This window comes from Diorhabda carinulata, chromosome 1 (genome assembly GCF_026250575.1).
Source record: "Diorhabda carinulata isolate Delta chromosome 1, icDioCari1.1, whole genome shotgun sequence".
NCBI lineage: Eukaryota > Metazoa > Arthropoda > Insecta > Coleoptera > Chrysomelidae > Diorhabda > Diorhabda carinulata.
In genome coordinates this window covers 39,852,418-39,877,220 of record NC_079460.1, presented here as the reverse complement: position 1 = coordinate 39,877,220, position 24,803 = coordinate 39,852,418, and the positions used below count along the sequence as shown (strand labels likewise).

General features: G+C 30.3%; 2 protein-coding genes across 30 annotated transcripts in view; one reads left to right on the top strand and one right to left on the bottom strand.

Moving 5' to 3' along the window:
- The window catches only part of LOC130891028 (basement membrane-specific heparan sulfate proteoglycan core protein-like), a 251,525-nt gene that overhangs the window by 160,395 nt on the left and 66,327 nt on the right, over nt 1-24,803 (bottom strand). The gene's annotated exons all lie outside the window — the stretch shown is intronic.
- LOC130891259 (threonine aspartase 1) overlaps nt 1,784-24,803 on the top strand; it is a 93,477-nt gene continuing 70,457 nt past the window's right edge. Inside the window, exon 1 of the mRNA XM_057795896.1 lies at nt 1,784-1,832. The gene's annotated coding sequence lies outside the window, so the exon portion shown is untranslated. The remainder of the gene's footprint in view (nt 1,833-24,803) is intronic.

The following is a 24,803-nucleotide window of genomic DNA, read 5'->3' as shown; positions in this document are numbered from 1 at the left end:
GCTATTTGGAAAAGAGAAAAACAATTAACATTCTTAAGAAACGTCTCCATATACAGAACAGCATAAAAACGATGATCAAATTCAAAGAATTACTTCCAAATCGACTATATTTTCCAGACTTGGTCCCCAGTGACTAGTAGCTGTTTTCAGACCCGAAAAGAATGCTCTAAGGAACAAAACACCCATTACTTGAGGAAATAAATGCTAAAACAGAAGCATATTTCTAGGGTAAAGAAAGAAAAATCATTCTATAAAAATGGTATAGAAAACACAGTAAAATTTCAGTAGTTATATGAAAATCACCATTAAATTTTATAAAAAAATAACAGGAGAAACAATTAGGAAAATAATCATGTCGTGTTGAGGGGATTCGTGAAGTTAGATTTAGAACGAGGTTCAGTTGTACAGGTTAAATCTCTCTTGTAGTTCTCAATAGCAATATGACAATTAATATTTTTTCCCAAAACGTCATTTTTCGCACCTTTTTAATAAACATTGAGTTTATAAATAAATGAAGCAGGCAACGGCGAACTACATTCTCAATATGATAATTCTTGAATGTGAGGATATGAACTCAATAAAATATGAATCAAAATACAAAGGCAATAATACAAATGGGTTTATCCCGGTATTAATCACAATCTTTTGTGCTCCGGTGTACTTTTTTTGTAACCTTTCCCTTTTCTTCAGTCACCTTCTATTGGCAAATTCAGTACTTCAAGACTATCAAAATAATATAGAAGTTGTTCCTCATTTTCAATAACTCTCTCTCTAAGAGATGTATACACAAATTATTATTATTACACTAATGCCAACACAATCTGGAAAAGCATCAGAATGACTCAAAAAGAGATTTTTGTCTTTTAATTCTATAAATTCTGACAAAAAAGTATGTTATCGTTTAGAAGAGAAATGTTTTCATTAAGGTTATTGTCCCATATGTTTTAATACAATATCCAATCTAAAGAAAACAGTTGCTCTTTCACTTTTGGTTAATTTTCACTGAACTAATAATATTAAAAAACTTATCATTTTTCCGAGTTGTATGTATAAGTTTCCTAACCCATGTGTTGACCTATTAACGATTAGGTGCTTTGCATAATCGATGCATAAATTGTTTCAATTGGATTAACTAGATAATCTGTTTCTCACTTACGAAAACAAACATTTCAATTTCACCTTCCTTATACATTGATACGGTATTTAATTGGTACGAACGGTAACTGGTTGAACTTTTATTGTTTTTATTAATTCAAATAACTCAATCATTTTTTTCTCCGCGTTTTATGGAGCAAATAATAAATTTACATATGTACATGTACCTATACCTTATTTGGGTGAATTCGCTTATTTTCTTTTTGCTATAATTTTGTTAAAATCAATTTCAGCTTTTTATACTCTATTTAAATATTCCGGTACATCATCCCAAAATATGGGCCAGTTGATATATTTAAAGATAAATATTTTGGTTTCATTAAAAAATGATCAATTCTGCTAACGTGCAATTTCGCAAGTATCTCATGTGGGCATTGAATATCCTCCTATAATGAATTATCGATAGAAATAATACTGATGTTTAATATATAAATTGAAGCATCAGTGCGTTACGATCGTTACTAGAAAGTTGCCAGAGACGCGTATTTCATCATAGGACTCAACTTCAATAATCCTATCGTTTCGTCCTCTATAAATGATAACATCTCGGCGGTCTAACTATGTGTGTGTATTTATGTGAATGAATCCTTTCTGATATAACCGTGCCAGGAATTTAAGAAAGATTTCTCTACTAATGCATCCTTCAGAATTGGATACTGACCAGATCAGATTTAGAGGTGAGGACAAGCTTACGTTGATACCAGTTATAATATGATTTTTAGAAAGGGAAAATTGAGGAAGATTACTTCGAATGAATTCCCACGAATAAAATACAAAAATATAGTGACAAATTAAAATATGCAACCATCTTATTATAAAGATGAATCCAAATAATATCAAATTGACCTCTTTTGACCTATTTTCAATTAATCTCAGTTTTATCGTGCTGTAACCATTCAACAACAGTCTTAAATTCTTCGTAATAAGTTCTTGTTTATAGAGTTAAGAATGTATATGTTTCTAAAAAGTAGGGCAAGTTCATAATTGCATTATAAGAAATTATTTTAGCTAATTGAGGTACAAAACTGAATAACTAATTCTCTGCCCACAGAGAAAACAGAAAAACGCTATTAATCGAAGATATTTGAGAATTCAAATACGGGCTTTGTTTGGAACAAAGACAAATAGACATTTACTAAATAATTTAATAGCGTTCAACAAAATATCTCTATGGAATGGAGTGCAAATGTCGATACTAGTAACTGGATTCATTTATAAATCATCATCCATCTCTATTTTAATCGAATTTTGATTCAAATGCTAAGAAATCGTAGTATGAAGACACTGAATGTTATATAGTAATACCATAGTAAGCTCAATTACCTCTTTATGCTTAAGATTCAATTTAGAAAAAATAATTTCTACAAATATTGAATAAAATAATGCAAACGTCAAAACAGATTTAATACGAAATGTAGTATATTAGATTGAAATATAAGAATAAAAACAACAACGCCAAATGACCATTTCTATTTGATTTTTTTTCAAGTATTACATTTTATTGATTACTCAAATTTGCTCAGTTTCCTAAAAAGGTTAATAGTACAACCACATTACAACAATTTCCATCTTATTTAAACTGATGCATCACTTGCAGTATGATCTGTCGATCGATCGAATCGTTTTATAATATAATATAATATAGAAATAATCGAATTTATTTGGTGATCTGAAACTAGAGCTATTATATAAAATCAATACAAATTCTTAGAGAATTATCGAAGTTATTTACATGTGAAGAAACCATGAAAAAAATATTAGTATGTAGTAGCCTCTAGCAGCGGTCATCAAGAAAGAAACCTGCGTCTATCTTTGGGTTTTTCAAAAATAAATCTCTGTAACAAATAAAATTCTCCATTTTATGTAAATTTCAGAATATACATATTCAATTTCAGTTCTAAATTGGCTGAAATTTTTTTGGTTATTTTTCGTGAGGAAAAAAGCGTCAGCTTGGTGGATTATTTTTCTCCGAGAATCTGTTATAAATTAGAATTTTTATTAGAACATATTTGTCGTCACCAGTTGCTGGGGATATTAACAGATAGAAATTAGTCGAGTATGCGAATCAACCATGAATTTTGAGCAGTTAGTTCATCCTAACGGATACTAATTTTTGGTTAGGTACGAACTTCCTTAAACAATGTTGATTCGAGGATTTCTACTATAATTCATCCCTTTTGCTCTTAATACCTTGATGATTCGTTAAACCGTACGAAAAAGTTTTGAGTTGGCCCTGGTATGATTATTTTTCAATGAAATAAATATTTTGCCATCGGCTCTGTTGTATCATTGTATCATCCTATTGAAAGCGTTATTGAAACTATTGGTGCCTAAATTATTTCAATATTTCATCGATAATTAATTATCACATAAACGATTGTTTCGATATCATCTATTTGGTATGACTTATTAGGACACATATTGAAATATCTGATATATTCCGTTGAATTCAATGATAAATAAAGGACATAAAAAATATTTTCAGTGATTATGTTAGGATAAATTTTACCGTATTGCTAGTAAGTAATAAACATAACACGGTGGCGTTTGTGTATGTGTTTTTGTGATGAGTTAATTGATTAAAATAAGTCATATTTTCAATTTGTTTCATTCCATATATATAAATATACGATTTCAAAAAAAAACACATCGGAGGAAAAACTGTTCATTTTTCCTATCCATATTCGATCTATCTGATAGGCAAAAATGCCATTTCGTTAACAAACAATGTTATCTAAGCAGTTAATTTGTGTTGGTAAATCAAAAAGCATCGAATACGCGATTGAATTGTATAAAATGAATGAAACGAATTCAAATCCACAGAAATCTGAAAAGCCAACACAAACAAACTAACCAACTTTTCATTAACGTGTGCCACTTTTGCCTGATGTACTTTTTATTTCATCACGAGAAGTAGGTATACCTACGATGTCTACTAAAAAAATCCATCGAAGAGCCCTACCAAATCTTAACCAATTTGTTAGTTTTATGTAATCGAATTTATATGATGAATTCATGATCATTGAAAATAATATATCGAATTGAACATATGTATAATAAATATAAAGACAAAAAACTACAAATAGATTAAATGAAAAAAAAAAAAAAAATGTTTTGAGTAACATCAATCCATTGTTAGTTTCTTGCTTCTGCCAAGAAATATAGAAACGGAATGTTTGGAAGTTTGTTTATATAATACAGCGAATTGGGTTATTCAAGAATTGTTTACCTAATTCTAAAAGAAGTTTTGCTTGCACTTTCTTAAAGGAAAATAATCTAAATCTTATTTGGAGATGAGTAAGTATCAGTTTTTTTCTCCTCTATTTTTTAATAAGGAAAAAACGACATGTCTTTTCCGAGAACGTGATAATGCCAATCTACGTCAATGTTTATATAGAGATCTCTAATGGATCGCAAAAGAAACGTGTAATCCGTTGGCTTGGCCGCTTTCGATGCTGATGCATCTCTTATTTGATGTCTCTAATTCAAACTGAGCAGCCGGTGCTGCTATGTGATTCGTACTACTAAAAACGCTCCACCAAACCCTATTTGACGCCATACTCATTCAAGTGTATTTCGGGCCGTAGTCGCTGATAATATGAAATAAAATGTCTCATACGTGGTGCGTCCATAATAATTTTTTCTTGTGTTACCTGGTTGGTGGAATCTATATATTTTTTCCCAGGAGATAAATAATGGCATGTTTATGAAATAATTATACGAAAAGAAAGCTTTGACACACGTATTTTATGGTTTTAACCCTCGCAAGAATCTCACCATGAATGAATAAATAATAATCTGACGGTGCAAGGTCCAGACTAAATGTTGTCCAGATCTTATTCTGAGTATGTTGTTTAGCATTGTTTTGTTGTAAGAGAACCTGCTCTCGGTTAACTATACCTGGATATTCCTCCGATAAAACCTCAAACATTCATATCAGCTCTGAACTTTAGTTTATTTCGACTATCTAGAATGATTCCAAAGTGTCCGAAACCGTCATAATCCACCAGACACACAAGACTTTCCGCTGGAATCGACCTATCATTGCGATAGTTTCTGGTAATTGTCCTTTATCTAACCAGTGATTTTTCATGCTCGAGTTGTTTATCTAAAGAAGCTGTTTGCATATATCTGCTGGGCGGTTCTCTTGAATCTAGATTAATTCATGTGGCATTATATATAACTTGTATAGATCTTACCTAATGATTTTGAGTAGCGATTTATGGTATCTTTGGAAGGTGCAAGGAATTCCGATAATCGGCGGGTGATTTTACTAGGTTTGTTCATCTCGGCTTCCCTTGTAACCTCAATATTTCACGCAGGTAGAAGACCTCAGCTCTAACGATCAGCGTCACATTTCCAATATTAAAACGGTTAAACCAACAGTGAAGCGTTCGCTCATTAACTGTGTCTTTCCCTTCAATTTCATATATTTTTCTTGGTGCAAAGGCCGCTCTAAGCTTTTGTTTCCAAAAGAAGTTTCGACATGTTTGTATTGCGGTGTAGAAATTAGTTACTCTTCAGTCGATTAGTTTAATTGGAGACTGGTTCCAAATAATCTTTCATCGGCGATTAAATCAGTGAAAATCGGGTTTAATAAATTATTGTTTTCTATTCAAGTGGGAATAATATTATAATGATGACAATAAAAATAAAATCAATTTTTATTAAGTAGATTATGGGCTCTTAAAAAGCGATTTGCATGTGTTTAAACGTCCCATAAATGTAGTTGTTAATACTGGAAGCGACTGTTAAATGACCAATTCGCGGACGCCAAACCAAATAAACAATTTAAATTTTATAATTCTCGACCAAATAAAGGACGTTCGGATTAACGCCAGTTACTTATTGGTGAATGACTTCAGATATCGTGACTTGGAATATAATTGTTCTCAAAATTACAATTGAATATTTAATTTTATATTCTACAGACAGAAATTTTTTTGAATTCATTACTTGCATTGTTTGCAATTACATCATACAGTTTTGTTATTCAGATACAGTTACCGTATGTCGGTATTTTCATAATGATATTCAAAATGCAATGAAAATTGATAAAAATTTCTTAGATTTTGAAAATAGAAAACCATGAATTATGTTTTAACAAATCTACATTGTTCAACATATCGTTATTCTAAAACAAATAAAGTACTTCGGTAATTTGAAACCCAACAACATTGTTTAGTTCAAAGGAATTTTCCCGGTGAAATATCAAATCCAATTGTCGACTTTTTCATTTTTATTGGTTCGCAATCTAAAAAAATATTCCTCCAAAACAATTCAATACATATAATATTAAGCGTATTTGGAGGGATCATTTGGCTACCTCCATTAAATAAAAGCGTTTGGTTCGTTCACATTTGTAAGATTTTGAGTCGGAGTTAAATACTATACCATTAATATCAACATCAAAAATGCTGCAATAATTGATAACAATCATCATTACGGTTACAATTTTACTCTATTTCTATCACATGTTGGTCGATATGTTGTACCACCCATTCTTAGGCTTTTGAAACATTCCCAGCATATGGAACTTCTTGTAAATCGTTAATAATAATAAGAAATATTTTTCATTTTACACTTAAATTGAAATAATAAAACGGATAACCAAGTAAAAGACAAATGATGCTCAAACTCCGTATATGTTTAGAGGACAGTTGTGTTAGTTTAGAGAATTCCTCAAATTATCAATTTCGGTATTTCTTTGAATGTTTGTTATTGTTTGAATGGTTGTTATTCGATTGTAAATTTCGAAATATTCCTCTCATTTTCCTTTCCATTGGAATTCCGAACAAACATATTTCGTTATATTTGGTTTTTATTCATCTGATAAAACAGTTAGCTCTAGAAAAAAATCAATTAAAGCTCCAACAAAAGACGCTTTGTTCTTCCAGTTATGCTGTATTTTTCTTCATTAATCCTTCTAACAATAGCCGTCATTATATTCACGGAATATTAAAAGATTTCTGATACACCTGTCCAACCACATATAAGGCCTATCTACATACTAACGTAATGAACAAAATTATAGTGTTTTATGAAATAACGTAAAGATCCTGCTTAAATAGAATTTACGTATGCTTTAAATAGCGGCAAAAACATTCAACTCAATTACAATAAATTATATTTATCTCAAGGCTAGTAGTTAGGTTATAACGTTGTTATTTCACAACTTTTTTACCAATGAACAAATTGATAATATAGAATGAATTGTGATAGATGTAAATAACGTGTTATGCAATTTTATTCATCATTCCAAACCTTTTTTTATAGTAATATTTCAATTCAATCCATTATTAAATCATTACGGTACCCGCGCCTATCTATTATAAAAAACACTTTGATTATTTAAAATGTGGTTTCTACCAAGTAAAAAATTCAAATTTATTGTCAAATTTTCATTAATATAATTAAAAAAACAGATCAGCATATGACACTCCAGTGGGGCAGGTTGTGCAACCATGAATGCCGTCTTCTCCCTGGTCCCCTCTTACTATTCACTTGGTACCTTGGAGAATCAACTCCAAAAAAACAGTATTTGTCATGGTATTAGTATATGGCCAAAATACTCCAGTTTCCGTTTTTTACAGCATTTTAATGCCATCTGATAGTTCTGCCAGTCCTTTTTTAAATATTTCTTCGAAGTAGATGTTGAATAGAAGAGGTGACAGAAAGCCTACGAGTAATCTGGATATGGTACCTTTAATACCTGGTAGCTGGAAGTATATAAAACAACAACCATAATCAAAGTACCAATACATATAGAACTTATCGAGAAAGCAATCATCATAAAGTGTCTACATGCAAATAGAAGTAATTGTCCGATAACAATACTCAAAATTCAAGTGAAACTTTCGAAAAAAATCAAAATTAGAACAGAAGTGGATGGAAACAATGAAAACGAGAAAATGAAATGATTAAAATGGATTAAAACTAATCTAGTGGTATTAATAGAGTTATTTTATTGAAGTTTCAGTATAAAACAATAACAGTATACAATCCAATAAAATGCCATATATATGAACTCTTGAAATCACAAAAGTATATTGTGTACCAGTAATAAGAGTGGTCATCCATTAATAATGTCGTTTTGACAACACGAGACTCATACATGTTCAGATTACACAAGAGTTGAATTTCATACCGTCAACTTTCAAGATGGTCCCATGTACATACATATAACTCATTCGCCGTGGTATGTGTCACACCAAAACATGTCACAGATTTCGTGAGATGAGTATACGTTAACGTAAAAACTGATGTTTTAATTTCGTTTAATCTTTTAACATGACCAGCATACAATAAACATTGTGTGGTGGTATCATGAATATTAGACTAAAAGAAACTGCCAACGTGAATCTCTTGTAGAAAGGATTTTACCGTTTCTTGGGATTATTTATCAGGAACTCGTTTATGCTTTATATTATGTTTATAATGTTTCTTACCATTTTTTTCATTCTTCATCTCACCAAATTAATTTTTTCTTTTCATCTTTTTCTCGTGCTTCTACTTTCTCTTGAAATTGAAATTACTTCTGCTTGTTTCAAATTCTATACACTTGTATTCTCTCTTAGTTTCATCCAGTGTTAATTTTATAATATTTCTTTTTTCGTATTATTTGTTACGCGGATTATGTCGGTTATGGCGAATATTCCCAGTTGGATGTAGCACTTTCAAAACGGTTGTTTTCAAGAAAGTTGTGATTTGTATAGTTTGTCCATTTTACTTGAAGGACTATAAACATTATCAAAAACTTCCGACTGCAAAACTGATATACTGGTGCTAAAAACATCCATTTGCACGACAAAACTAGTGAATTTTCCAAAGAACAGGTGCTCCCGAAAGCTTTCTGATCAAAACGCTAGCTGATTCTTTCAAAGAATTCTCATCTCTCATTTTTTTCATTAAATAAAATATGTAATTTGGTTTCAACTGTTGATAGGGCATGACAATACAATATGTTTGAGTGCCTCGCATAAGAATATGGAGATCTTTACCATATTCCCAGCTTTTCTTCCCTATAGCTTTTAACATTTCAGGTATTCTGTCTCATTCGATTTTTAGCCATTTGATCGCTTCTGTAGCTTCTTCTTTCGTTATCCTTTTTTCGTCGTTAATTTTGTTAAAATTCTACCATTTCCAACGTTTATTTAAATTTGATTGATTTGATTGTTATATGAAAAATTTCTGGTTTCCTGTCACTTTCCAGTTGCTCAGTTTTCTATGATTCTGGCACATTGGCAAATAAAAAAAAAGTTTTGGGCCTTAATTTTCCTTTTAATTTGATTGTTGGATACATATTTCTTAGAGGATCTCGTCGTCGTTAAATAAACAACGTATGAAGAATAGCTGAAAGGATTTTTCAGCCGACGTGAAACATCAAACAAGTTTTTTCGTTATATTTATTGTCATAAATATTTTTTCCATTTGATTAAGTACGTTGAACTAGACTATAATTGGTCTGCTTAGTATAAAGCGCCACAAGGCGCTCAAATCTTACACCATAAATATCTTATTATCAATATTCACACATACAACGTTTGATTTTATAGTAATTCTTAAATATATTCCTAAGATTGAACACTATTAAAAATAATTATTTCGTCTGAATGTTCTAGTAAAAAATGAAAAGTGTTTTTTCAATGGATACATTCAAAAGTTTCACTCAAGCTCAAATACAAAGTTTGTTTCCGTGAAAGAAGGGAATAAGAAAAGACTGTTGATTAAGATAAATGCTGGAAATGTAAGAAGAACAGATGTAATATCTTTTGTTGAATCGAATCACTGAAAATACCCATTTTTAAAATTTACTACTGATGAGGTTTGCTAAGTTTCGGAATTAATTAAGTCTTAGGTTGAGAGAGCTCATGTCCGAGTAGTTTTCACAAAAAGCAATGATACCAAGCTATGAATTGAATCAACCACGCATCGATAAAGCCGATTCAAACAAACTATTTCTACTTTTTTTCCCATATTTGTTATGATAAAATGTATTGGAAAATGCATGTTTCAGGTTATATAGATTTCATGTTTTACCTGTTGCTTTTGTTTACTTCACGGCAAGTCGTTTTACATGATCTTAAGTACGCATTACGCAATACTTAGTTTGTGTTGAAAAGTCTTCAAATTAACAGTTAATATGCGAATTAAATACATCATATTATAAATTACTGAATTGATATTTTAACGTCAGGTACATTCTGGTCGATTTTAAAACGTTGCCAACTGACACGTTTTATGTACATGTTATTAATGGATTATAAACAGTACATAAAAAAAAGTAAATGGCGAGCAAGACTTTCAAAATAATCGTTCCTCTATTTCTAAGTATGAAAAAAAATAAATGAAGAACAAGTAGAACTACTTATTAGGACATGGCGGACAGCCTTTGTAACTTAATGGAATGTATTTATATATATTTGAATTGACGGCTATCTTCTCTGCCTTATTGATTAGCATGTGGAAAGATCAGATTAGATTGACAATTAGATAAACAAAAATATATACCGATTGTCCTGTCAGATTGTCAGCTACAGTAAAACTGAAGTTAATAGATTTTTATTTTCACTTCGAGTCCTACAAAACACGAAAACCTACAAAAATCGTTCTCGCAAGCTAATGGAAATATGGTGGAGCTACAGTTGTTAAATCATTAATGGGGTGTATAATAAATCAATCAATTAGCTCCGTCAAGAGTATATACAAAGTTTCAAAAAATATATTTGATCAATGATAAGTTCCTCTAGTTTAGAGCAGCTATTACAATCACCTTGTATTTTTGGATAAACAAAAAATTCAGATATATGTCTAAAATCTACAATATCAGTTCAAATATTACGATCGGCGATGTTTTTGAGCAATAGTCTGAAAATATTAGATCTTACTTCTAAAGGTTCCATCACTATAATGGACACAAGTTTGCCATTCAAAATTGAAATAGTTGATGTGGATCCAAAGTTGATGATCAACTTGATACAAAGAATACTCAAGATGTACAAACACAGTTTTAATATGTATGGTAAGGACGAAATGTTGACTTTTCTTGGCGTATCCGTGATAAAAACTAGGATTTAAAAAATTAATCCAGCATAATTAAACAAGGTGCGATAGACTGTCGATATTTGTAGTTAATAATTAAACCAGTTATTATTAACCCTTTTTGCACAATATTTCTGTTATACAATGTTAATACTACCTATAATAAAATCATTTTGAACTGTTACACTAAATAAATGATACACAATGATCATGGAAAGCGGCTTATATATATCACCTTGATAAAATATTTAATGTTGTTTTCAAAGTCCAACTTAATGTAACATCCGGTAGTGTGAAATATTAAATGCCTCAAAATGATGCACATCAAATTCTTTACAAAAAAAACTTGAATCAACAGCGTGTTGTCATCGCTGATATAAGAAAAGTTGTAAATTTCATCCGAGAAATAACCAGTTACTGGACGCCACCTTGTGTGCTATCACTTAAAACTTTACCGACTCTGCGAGGGGAAAAAAGTTCAGAATTTTCACGCAACTCAAGTTACGGTGAAATAGAAAATGATGAATGTAGAGTGATCTGAACAAACATTGTACCATCTCTCAGTAACTATTTATCATAAAAAAAGTCATACTGGAGAAAAAATTATAAAAAAAGAAGACGAATTATTCGCTTATATAAAGGAGTTTAGAGACTATAAAAATTTTACTACATCTGCATTTTAATATTAATTTTATATCCATATATAGAAATGAAGAAATTCAAACTCCCAGGAATGTTATTGCACAGACAACTGGAGTTCGACAAGCAATTATTTGCAGTTATGATGCAGCTCTTAAATTGGTTAAGGTGTAGACTGTTGAGAATGTTGAAATCAATTAATAATAAAAATTCCTATTCAAGAAACTATTGTTCCACATATTTACGTGTACCTACTTCTTACAAGAATAATTATTATTTTAGTAGGAAGTACCATTGTTATAATTTTGCGATATGCGGTACTTCTTGCTAATAATGTTGCATACATTATTTTTTCTAAGGCCCTAAACAAAAAATAAAATTCAAATACAAATTTGGGATACGAGGATGGTTCCAGAAGTGCCTGGCCTAACCTAGAGATGGAGGTAGTTACTTGAAAAATACCAATGTAGTAAAAAGTACACAAGTGAACGTTTCCAGTGAATTTGGAGACTGCTCCTTCGTTATCAAAAGTAAAATATTGGGTAGCAGAGTTTAAAAAAGGCCGTATGACCTGATGGGTGCCGCGTTTGCTCACAATGGAACATAAACAGCCTCGTGAAAAGTTTCCATCGAGTATTTGGTTATCTGAAGGCCAGGTTATAGCGTCGGTTTTTTGGGATAATTTTTATTAGTATTATGCGAACTTATTGCAACGTTTGAGCGAAGAAATCGAGCAAAAACGGCCGCAGCATTTGGCTATGAAGAAAGTGTTGTTTCTTTAAGACAATACACCAGCGCACACATCCGTTATTGCAATGGCCAAAATTAATGAATTAGAGTTTGAATTGCAACATCAAGCACCCTATTCGTCAGGTTTGGCCCCCTAGGATTATTTTCTTTTCCCAGTCTTGAAAAAATGGCTCGGTGGTCAAAAACTTTCCAACAATGAATAGATGATGATAGAAGGCAGTTAATAATTAATTGTGAGGAGCTTGAGGACTTAAAAATTGTGTTTAGAATTGAATTGGAAGTTAATTGTAGACAACAAAATCAAGAAAAACTAACAACTAAATGATATATGTTTGTTTCACTTCGCAATGTGGATATTAATAAAGCAATTGTTGGATTGACTTATTTGAATTTTCGATCCGGTCGCGCTTATTTCTAGATACAATTAGCTACATTTAAAGAGGTGATTATTTGTAACACTCAAATTGGTCTCTTCAGTCCCATAATATGATATAGAAGGTTGGTTTAAAAATATGCTGTTATTAGTTCTTTTAAAATTTGTGAAGCTCAAATATCCTTCGGCAACAGCAGTGAATTTCCATTCCATGTTGTTTTAATTGAAGAATGTCTACTTGAATCCGTATGACCCGTATATTCTTCCAGATGCGTTAAACTTAAATATTGCGTAATTAACGATGGAATTTTGGGAAAAGTGTTTATACCAACAATTTGTTTTGTACATTACATTTCTATATGAGGAAGAAATGGTTGCTGGTTGCGATGTTCGGTATCAGATTAGCATATTTTTCATATCAATGTCATAAATTCATGTTTGAACTGGTTTCTCCAATAACTTTATAATTCCGCCGACTTTGTATGTGTTTTTGAATCTGAAATCGTGATGAGTAGAAACTCCCCCTTATTTTCAATATCATCAATTTTATTTTTATACATTTCTCCTCATCGAGGACCTCCAACTATTCTCAGTATTGATGTAACCTACGAATTGTTAAATAAAGTAACAATAGACTAATCAAAATTTAAAACTTTTACCTAAAATATTAAATATTTGTTGTCCTCCGTTAAAATTGTATTAGAGTTTCTAAGTTTGTACCCAACCGATTTTCGGATTTTCAGAACTGCTATTAATTTGGCATATTTTCTTAAATCTACATTATCATTCATAATAAGATTGCTTCTAGTTTACAATAGCTGGACCACACTGTAGAGGACGTCAATTTTTAAGACCTCTCTTCAAAGCAAGCCAATAGCACGCGTCCTGTAAAGCTGTGAATATTATTCAGATTTCGCCATATCATATAAGATTTTTGGATTTGGGTTTGTCAGGCAAAAAATTTAATGTTGCAATTTTTAGCCATTTCTACGATTTCTTCGGGACTACATATTTCAAACTCGGAAACTTCACTTTCCATCTTAACAATAATAATAATAGAAAGTTACTATTAAATTAAGACTAATCGAATTACTGATTAAAGTCAAATAAGTTTATGTGCTGTCATGTCAAAATCAAAGGTGACTTGATATTTTCTTTTTTTTAAATAAAGGAGCGAAGAAAAATAATATTTTGATTTTCGTATTAGTTTTTACAATACGTGTATTTACGATTATTTAATTACATTATATAACTGACTGAACAATATAATTACCCTAACTTATAATTAACCATATATTTAGTTTTTAACATAAACATTATGTAAATGACACACACTTATTCACAATTATCGTTTTCTTCATTCATTGAAACAGGATTTATTTAATTTTCACATTACTTATCATCAAATTTTAAGCATTCTTTATAATTGATTACACACATCAACCTGCGATTTTTCAACTATTCCTGGTTAATAATTGAGGACACAATTTGAAATAGCCCTCATATTTTGTTTATCAGATCTATTTTGTTGGGTATGCCACATTTAGCATTTATCAAAACCGTCTCGATTTAAAGCTCTAAAAAGCTCCCCAACTCAATATACATAATTTTTCTGAATCCATTCTGCATTATTTATTTCCTGATATCCAGATATTAACAGTCTAATCCAGTTTTCAAGTTTGTTAGATCAACCTGATGTATCTCAGCAAAAATTATTACTGTATATAGAAATGTTGGCAACGAAGCACGGAAAAATTAAGAAAATTGTCTAGCCGAAAGTAAATAATTAGTATTCTTAATACATAATTGGATTTCAATGAAAAAGTTGATTATAGAAATGTAACCAATGTAAAAGATATATTAAGTGTCTGTCGCTGTTTAAGCCGTCAATTAAATTGAACAAAGCTTTGTTTTATGAATTAAAATAAACACGATTACAAAATTTGTTTTGAAAAATAAATACCCAAGGTCTTTAAACTCATCAAAAACTCGGTTAATTGAATATAATAATTGTTTTTGCCGAAGAGGTAGTAAAATTTCGATTAGAAATACAATGCATGTTCTAAGTAATGTGCAACTTATAGTTACACATTATCATTCTTTCTCTGTCTCATATTTATATTATAAATAACTATTATGTGTTAAAAATATTCGTAACAAATGATGTCATTCCATTTGCATAACAATACCAGATATAGTGCGATAATTTTATTGTTTGTAGAAGAAAGTAATGACAAACTTACTCATGCCTGAGACAATCCTTGAATTTTACGACCGCCGCCGTCTGATAGACCAGGTCGCGATTTTGAATAGCTTATTGTTAATTGAATAGAAATTGTGCAGAAGCGTGTAACTCCCCTTTTTCAGGAATTACACGAAAAGGAAACCGAAGAGGCAAAACATCTTATATCGTACCACACGTTTAATACAACGTGTAACAAATTATAACTGGTTTTCGTCTAGTTCTAATTTATGTAGAAGTTAATAAGTAAGTCCTCTAGTTCTCAATAACTGAGCGATTATATCAGAATATCATATAATAGATAAAAAAATCTCTGCCCAAATCATATTGTGTAGTGTAATTTTCTAGTTATTATATAGCAGTCCCGTATTTAATGTGACGCGAAGCTTAAAGCTAACAAAGTAATGGAGCAACCCATTGATGTAACGGTCATTTAGCTTTAATAAAAAATTTAGAACCTTTATGTTGTGACAAGTAGAGAAAACTGGCCATAACTAGCAAATGATAGCTTCCCAGTAAACCTAACTATTGACACCACAATTTCCGGAGATCCATCCACCACTATGTCAAATTAATTACAAAGTGAAAAATGGAAAATAACATATCAGTCAATGGCTATCTTCACAGGTATCCAAATAGCGCTAAACTTTAATATAGGATTGTGTGCGTGCTGGATAACCGTAGTTAAGTCACGGTAGCCTGGATAATGTGACACGAAGATCGAGAGGGCAACGAAAACGCAGACGATATGACTAAAAAAGCTGCAAGGTCCAAAATAAGAGAAAAAATAGCCACAATTCAAACCTATGAGTAGAGAGTAGAGACGTAAGTCTCTAAGTTCTCTAAGGTCTCTCTAAGATCCCAGTGGAATAAGCCACAATCAATCCGTCCGTAAAATCTATCTACCTATATACAAGAAAATTATTTGCAGTAATGTTTTTACCAACATTCCACTACTTTTATGACTATTTTATAAATAATGGTTTTAATTAAGTCTTCATGTTTTTCGTTTATGATACTGCTCAAATTATAGTAATCATATTGACATATTCGGCATTTGATATTAAAAATTTGCTAAAAAAAGGTGCTCAAAGGAATGAGATTATTGGAACCTGTCCATTTCAGTGTAGCAAATGTCTGTAATCGATCTAACGTGAATACTTGTGGAAATAGAACAATTATTTCCGAATTTGTTAATTTAACCTTGGTTTAAAAATGGTTTACCAACACAGCGTAATCAACTTCATTAGCAAATACTCAATCAATCGGTCCGACCATAAAAAACGATTACCAGGACTATAAAAAGCTGATAAAACCAGGCAGGTTCCAGTATGATAAGTGTTGTTTGAAAATTCAACTAGATTTCCTTGCATAATATACTAAAAACATAAACATCATTTATTCCGAGATCAAAATTATCACGAATTGACCTCAATAAATTGTATGTTTCAACAAAGATTTATCAGATTGTACTATGATTCAAAAAACTACATCCTTCCTAAACACTCCAATAATTACATCATCCGTACATATTTAAATCCAACAAAAACATAAACTGACATCCAATATATATAGCAAGGCATGTATTTATACTGTGTGTTTGAAAATTGAGTTAAAAACTTAAAAGATTAACAAAAGAAAGTTCAGTTATAACAATAGTATTCTGTTGTTACAAAACAAAAGTAAGGACCGTTTCTGGATGTATTTATTACTCAAAATGGAGCAGTGTGGGCAGCATACAGCTTTAATACCAAATACCAGATGCTTTGACACTTTTCCAACATTAATTTCCCTAGAAAATTATCGAATGTCAATCATTTTTGAATTTTAAACAGTACTCATAACCTTAGTAGTAGATGCGAATGACAAAATATTTCTCAATTAATCCGCTTTAATATATCTAAACAGTCTGAAGCTATCACTCCTCTACCTCTAGAAATTATTTTAACTAGTGGATCAAATCGGAAGCCGCCAATACTGGAATATTTTAAGAAGTTATTTTGTTTCCATTTCATCAATTTGATGTGGCGGAAAAACTTCAAATGGATCTTATTACATTAAACCACAAATGAAAAAGATACACTTTGATTAGTTATGTATACATATATGAGTATTAACTCAAATGATGCTTAAACTCTCTATTTAATGGTATCGAACACATGATGCGGTTAATTGTACGAAACAGCTCTGATATTTGCAACTAAAAGGAAATTAAACCCATTTGAAAATGAGTGTTGATCATCACCATATACAGATAAAGTATTTAAAATTCTAGGGCTCTTTTTATAAAAAACTTGTTTCAAAACACAGGTAAAAACTGACGTTTCGACCTATTCCATTCTTTATCATAATGATATTTCAACCACAAAACTATCTGTTACATTTAAAAACTATGTGACAACAATTTGTTAAAATATTCGTAGTTTCATTAAAATTTATCTAATAAATAAATAAATGTTGCTCAAATTGTATAGGTCTTTAACATCATTGACAGCTTTCTCGTTCCTATTTGAAATATAACTAGAAATGAAAAATTCCCGTTTATTTATTTGATTTCATCTCAAAACTCCTTGAAATTTTATAATTGAATGTACGCTTTTCGATATTCCATGGTTGTTAATGCAGTTTTATTTTTTTATCGTATTGATGACCTTTTAATCTATTTTCTAAATACTGAGTTGTATGTCATATGTAAACAGCGTTACAATCATTACAAGATATGAATATTACTTCAGTTTTTGGGTGTTTTCGATTTTAGTTCAGTGAATTATTTCGATAATATATTATGTCCTTTATGACTTATACTTATTTCATATTTGGGTGATTCCGTTCTAACTGTGATTTTTTGTATTCAAAATTTCAAGATTTTAAAATTTAACTTTTCTAACTTTTTTATGCATATTATTCATCTATTTTACTGTAAAAATAAAACTCTAAGAGGAATTTACTACAACTTCAAAGTATCACGAGCAAGACACAAATGTCGGATTTTGAGTTCCACGGTACTGACTCATTTATCCACGGTACTGACATGGTAACTTAAGATATTAAACAACAAGTGCATCAATTTTCCTCAGTTTGATCATAAACATTAGAATTTATAAGGTAATTAGTTTAAATCATTTGTTACGACAAAAAAAATTGGACATGACACGGTACTGACATTCAAGTGATGTAGTATAAGTTTTCTTTAAGTGGCAAGTTATATTGTATAAAAATAATGTTTAAATATCTTAAGAATTATTCAATTAACACAAAATTTTTATTAATTGATTATTAATTAATGACTAGTACAAAAAAACAATACAGGACATTGAATATCACAGTTAGAACGGAATCACCCATTTATCTAAATAATTAAATAGTTGTTGCAAAAGTCCTTACACATATGGCGAGGAAAAATCTTGTATATTTTGATGTTTAGTTTCTGCTTTAATCTTTAATTAATTATAGTATCTGTTTATCTTTTTCCAGAATAATTGTTGTCTTTTAATGCAGTTTTGGCTTTTTGAATAGCTAAACATCTAAGTTCAGGATCTGATAGTTGGATAGATCTATCAGCAAAAACATTATAATTACTGATCTGAAAAATATATCCATCTTAAGTATTTTAAGTTTCAGATGGATTTGAAGTGTGTAAGTAAGTCAAAATTTAAATAACAATAGTGTAAAGATTGCAGATTTACTCACTAATAAATAATGAAGAAGTGAATGTAACAAAGAAATTCTAATTTTGTTTATACTTCAATTATTATGATTAATATATATTGTAAAACTGTAAAAAATGTTTCTCAGATAATCAAATTTTAGTCATTATAAAAAATAAAGAAAAAGATACATGAGTATAGAATACAGTAAAATCATATTTAATAAAGTAAATTTTATCAGACATTATCCATCGGTATGTAATTCCCTTGTTTCAAAATGGACACTTGAATTTGAAATAGAAAAAAAAAAAAAATGGTCAATGAAGCTCAGAAACGAGATTAAGTAGTTTCAAGAAGATTAAAAAGCTGTAAGCATCCAGCATTGTTTCATTTGATATCATTTATCACAGTTATTATTTTTCAATCGGAAACGAAAATTGCTTTTAAAAGAAAATTTAGCTTGGGAAAACATATTTAGTGTTTTCTTTTCACTACCATGTAAATCTGCAGGCGTTGGTGTAAAAATAGAGAAATAAATAAAATTATATTTACAATAATTTTTCGGGAGTATATTTCGAATCGCACATTGCCTGATATAAAGTAAATGAACACAGGTTCCATCTTTAACATTCACAAAATCTGTTCATCAGCCACTATTTTCATAGATACAGTGTCTTCTCGATGGCTACATTTCCGTCCAATTTCGAATCCACTGTTTCTCTCGTTCAAAAATAATCTTGCATACAACTTAAAGTCCTTCAAATTGCTCTTTATTTCACTGTAGAGTAATGGGGAACTACTTTATTCATGTATGAGTTTCGATTTGGTCTATACCACTCGATCGAGACTCAAGGAAATCAGGGGATCGATTTGCTCAATGTACTCTTCGGCCTTTTGAAAGTAGATCAATTATGGTTTGGGATAGAATTAATTTCCACGTCCAGACTTAACTGAATTTTATGGATAAATGGGGCTCTGGCGGCTTGGTACATCGAGGAAATGCTCCTAGAGACTTTGATTCCATTTGCTTCATTTATTGGGACCTATTGATTCTGATGCACGATAATGCTCGTCCACATACCATCAGAATTGTTACCAAATTGCTCTTCGTGGAGTACGTTCAATTTTATTTCTTCGATGGCTGAAAATATCGTGGCAGACGAGAAATACACGCTATTAGATAATATTGCGAAAAGAACTGAGAAAAAATAAGGAATTGAGCAAAAAGTAAATTCTATAACTTTATTACTGCTTTTTCTTATTTTTCTGAGAACAAGACTTTCGATTTTGATTTACAAGATACTAGAAGTGTTTTAAAAAATACTAATATTACTTCGCAAACTGTATAATTCGTATAATTTTAAGAGATAACGTGACGTGTCTTGTAATTTTATTTTTTTAAGCAAATGCCATTAGAAAAATTCATGTTGGTCATAATTTGGTAAATGTAGGTTGATTGATGTGTTTTTAAATCCTATGAATGATAAGATTAAATAACAATTTATAAATATAATTATGTCATTTATCTCTAATAACATTTGATTCAACTATTTTTAACAAATTTCAAATATTATGATATCTAATCAATAATAAGAAATAAAAATAAATATTTTTTCTAATATTAATAAATTGAATTATGATTAGTTATAAATACCGCGAAAACTATTATGTCACACTAGTAACGATTTTGGATATTTAAAACTATGACTAATGTAGAATGTAGAAAATGTTTTTTGGCATATTACAACTTCAAAAAGTGAAATTTATATATATGGGATCGTATAATCTATTCACTTTATTATTTTTGACATAATACTGAAAGGAGATTATTTATTACTTCTACTAATTTTGGATCATCTAAGAATACTTAATTTCAATTTCAATAGACTATATTATTTTAAAAAATGAGTGTTTTGAATATATCAAATGTATTGAAAAAAGTGGAGAAACTTGATTCTAATAATCACTCGATTATTTGATGATTATTTGTTCTTAGTTTTTTCCAAAATACCTATTCGGTTTTTTATTTTAATTGTCAAATCTAATCCCTACAAGTATTTTATTTCCTTTTATTAAAATTATGTTTTATAAATATATGAAATTCAACACTTTAAATAACCAGTTCTTAGTCAGTTATTCATCACCAATCAGTCGTTCAAACAAACAAACTTTCCGCGAAAACAAATTGTAGCTTTTTATTAATAATAATAAATTAATATAAATTTTGCTTTTCTAATTGAATTTATACATGAATTTCGTCAATTTTTTTCTAATGCCATTTTTCATCGAGGTATTAAAGATATGGGTCTATAGATTGTTGCTATTGTTTTATTTCCTAATTTATAGATTACAGAAACTACTGCTTCCTTAAATTGCTTAGCCCAGTTGCCAGTGTCTATACTCAAGTTTATAATATATGTTAATGGATGAGAAATTCTTTCGGTAATGAAAGTTCATTCACTATATCCCTGATTTCTATTAACATTTCTTCCTTCTCGTTTTTCAGGGAATCTATTTTCTCTGTTCTATACTTTTCCAGTGATTTATTCAACAATATTCCATTACTTAGAATAATTATTAAAATTATAATAATTTTTCAGAAATAAATTTTAATTGTTTTGGATTGTGCGTCTTACAGTTTTAAAGTACCTGTTACCATTAATATGAAATCACAGGCCAACAATTGACATACTTGTGCAAGATAGTTTTAAAATAAAGTTACTAAGATCATTATTACATTTGCATATTATTTTATCGTTAACGAAGTACTAAAAATAATTTAATATCTCTTAAATCTAAGAAATATGTTTATAGGAACTGTTTTTAGCGATTACGTCGGATATTCTGCGGAAGACCAATAAACATTTCATAAATAATAAAAACCAATATTAAATATCGCATTTGTGTGTTTCCACTAGAACTGAATCAGATCTAAATCGAGAAAATGTTTATTTTGCAAGCGGAAGTGGTGGGTTTTGGAAGTAATAATAATTTCAAATGTTTTACCAAATTTCATTAAAACTGATATTAGTTGCCACGGTGAGCAGTTTCTAGTAGAAGATATTTTGCCGTCGAAATTACCATTACTTTTGTTTCAACCAAGATACTGTATGATCTTGGTTGAGCTGTTGGATTATTGTGACTTAAAAGTATGGATAAAAAAAAGAGAAAAGTTGATTATCAGACAAAAACCGAGACCAGGTGAGTCGTAGACTTGGTCTTGTACATGTGATCTTTCTGAATATAGTCGTGGAAATGATGTCGCTTTAGGTCTCCCTCTTATTTTGTTTTTACTTACTTTTTTCTCACACTCTCTTCATTGTTCTTGACTTTGTAAATGACCCCACCAACTCAACTGCCTTTGTTCAATGAATTGTGTCATAAGTGTCATAATTTACAGACCTTTTCTTAAATATTTCAACTCTGCTGCTTGCAATACACTTTTTTGTCAACTAGTGAGACTCCATGTTTCGCAGCCAAAGGTTAACGTTGATCAGTGAATTGCTTTATAAACTTTTAGTTTTGTACTCTTTTATTTATCAGGCAGTTGTTTGTGCTGTAAATGTGTTTATGGCGTTTCTAATTTTCTTGGCAATTTCTGCATCTTCATTGCCTGTATTTTCTATTTCCGTTCTAAGGTATTTAAATTTTTTTCACCATTTTAATTCTTCGTCTCTCTATTTCTATGTTTATCATTTGTTGTTCGAGTGCCGTTGCTGCAGTATTTTCTATATTTATTCTCATGCCAAATTGCTTCAGTGTGTTGTTCCAATTGTCTGTAGATCTTGATTGTTTTCTGCAATAACGACTATGTCATAGATAGTTTCACTATTTGCAGATTTTTGTATCCAAAGCACGCACATTTTCTTTGAATTGGCTGTGCAGATATTTATTATATCATATAGAAATATATTGGAAAGTAATGGACTCAATCCCCCACCATGTCTTACTCCTTCTGTGGTTAGGAAAGCCTCAGAAATTAGGTTGCATCTGTACTTGGTCGGCCAGCTCTATCTATAATTTGTTAAATGGGAAATACGTGATCTTGTTAAACTTCTACTTTCGCGGAATCCACTTTGTGGATATTATTGTGCAAATGATTCAAAGTATAAAAGTCTGGAAGCATGAAGTTACCAAAATCGAAGCAGATGCAAATAAACAGTATTTAGATTTATGTGAATTTCTCAAATTTTATTAAATTAAATCACGAGTCTGTGAAGAATAGAAAACCACTCTTAGAATACTCAATTTTATACTTTGCTGATGGATATTTATCCGCAAATAAGAAGTGTTTAGTTGTTGATGAATAAAATAATGTTTCTAACATAAAATATTTGTCAATAATAAAGGACATTATCGATCCATTTCAAAAGTGAACCAGACTATTTTCCTTAGAACAGCATTGGTTTTGTATTTATAAAATAATAAGAGACTTAACATTGTTATCATAAATCCCCTTTTGTACATACGTGGACATGGTTTTCTTACAGAATATTAGATTCAAAAGTTTTTTCGAGAATCTGTTCTTTATATATTCGAGATTTATAGCTGTCCGAATTCCACGCAAACAAATACAAGTTCAAAAGAGTACATAACAGCTCTAATCTTGGTATTAAACACTCACTGGAAGAACATCAAATGTATTGAATAAGTACAAGATGAACAACAAACAACACCCACAAAAAGCAAGTGTTAAAGTAAATACAAGAGGGCATCGCATCTGAATACTGCCTATTAGAAGTTGCGAGTATTTCGAAAGAGAAAACAGGATCGCATTGCCCTTTTTAATGAAATGAAAAATGAACGCTATAAAAACATTTTTTGTATGTATGAATCCTTTGAATGTATGGTAAAATTAAATCACAATCAAAAATGCAGTATTACGAAGTGATAATTTGAATTTTCATTCTATTGGTGAGCGCCATGTGAAATTTTATTGACGAAAAGATCACTAGAGCAGTCCCTGTACCTTCACCGGTTTACATCCCACTCGAAATAATCTACCTAAGATTAACGCGTCTTTGCAACTTTTTATTCTCAGTTCTCTCTTCGCCTTTTTGTACTTTTTCTCTTTTTAACTCGAGAGTCGCCACTTCTGACTGGTTTCCGATAAATTAAGGTAGATCTTTGATTCCAAATTATACAAAGCGTATTGAAACTTTTAACATCATCAACAAATATACATAAAATTATTTGATAATGATCCAAATAACACATATTTCGAAGTTTGAGTATCTGATAAAAAAATTTTCAAGTACATTTAACTAGGAAAAATTGTTTAAATCTTGCTCGTAAATAAAAAACTGTTGTGAAATGTCATAACAAATTACGTAAGTAATTTAAGGATGACTGACAGATAATTTTGAATCGTATTTTTGCCGTAAAGAATATGCTAAATAGTGAATTTTACAGTATCAAGAAATTGTTGCATACTTTATTCACGAGGGCGAATTTTTGTTGTGCTTGATTCTCTGAAGAACTAAATCAAGATTGACTGTTTCTTTTTCATACATTAGTAACAACTTGAGTAAAATTAGCAAAAAGCAAACCAATGTTTCTACGTGATTACCATAGTCGGAAGAATAATGTGTTTCACAATGTAATTCGCAGTTTTATTATTAATTAATATACATAAAAAGTTCTGAATGAATCATCTCTTTCATCATGTTCAGCTAATGTTGTCGAATTTTGATACAATTATTTATTTTATATTATATACATTATGCAATGCATTTTCATCACAGCACTAATACTAATCACTAACATTTTCTTTCTATTTTCTGAATAGTTACTGTAATAATTAGTTTCAAACGTTGGACGCTTACAAACGGCCCTTCACGGTGAGTCTCGTAGACCTCCAGGAGATATAAATATGGCTTGCACAAGAATTTGTTTGTAATGTCGATTTTCATATGGGTGATTCCGTTCTAACTGTGATATTCAATGTCCTGTATTG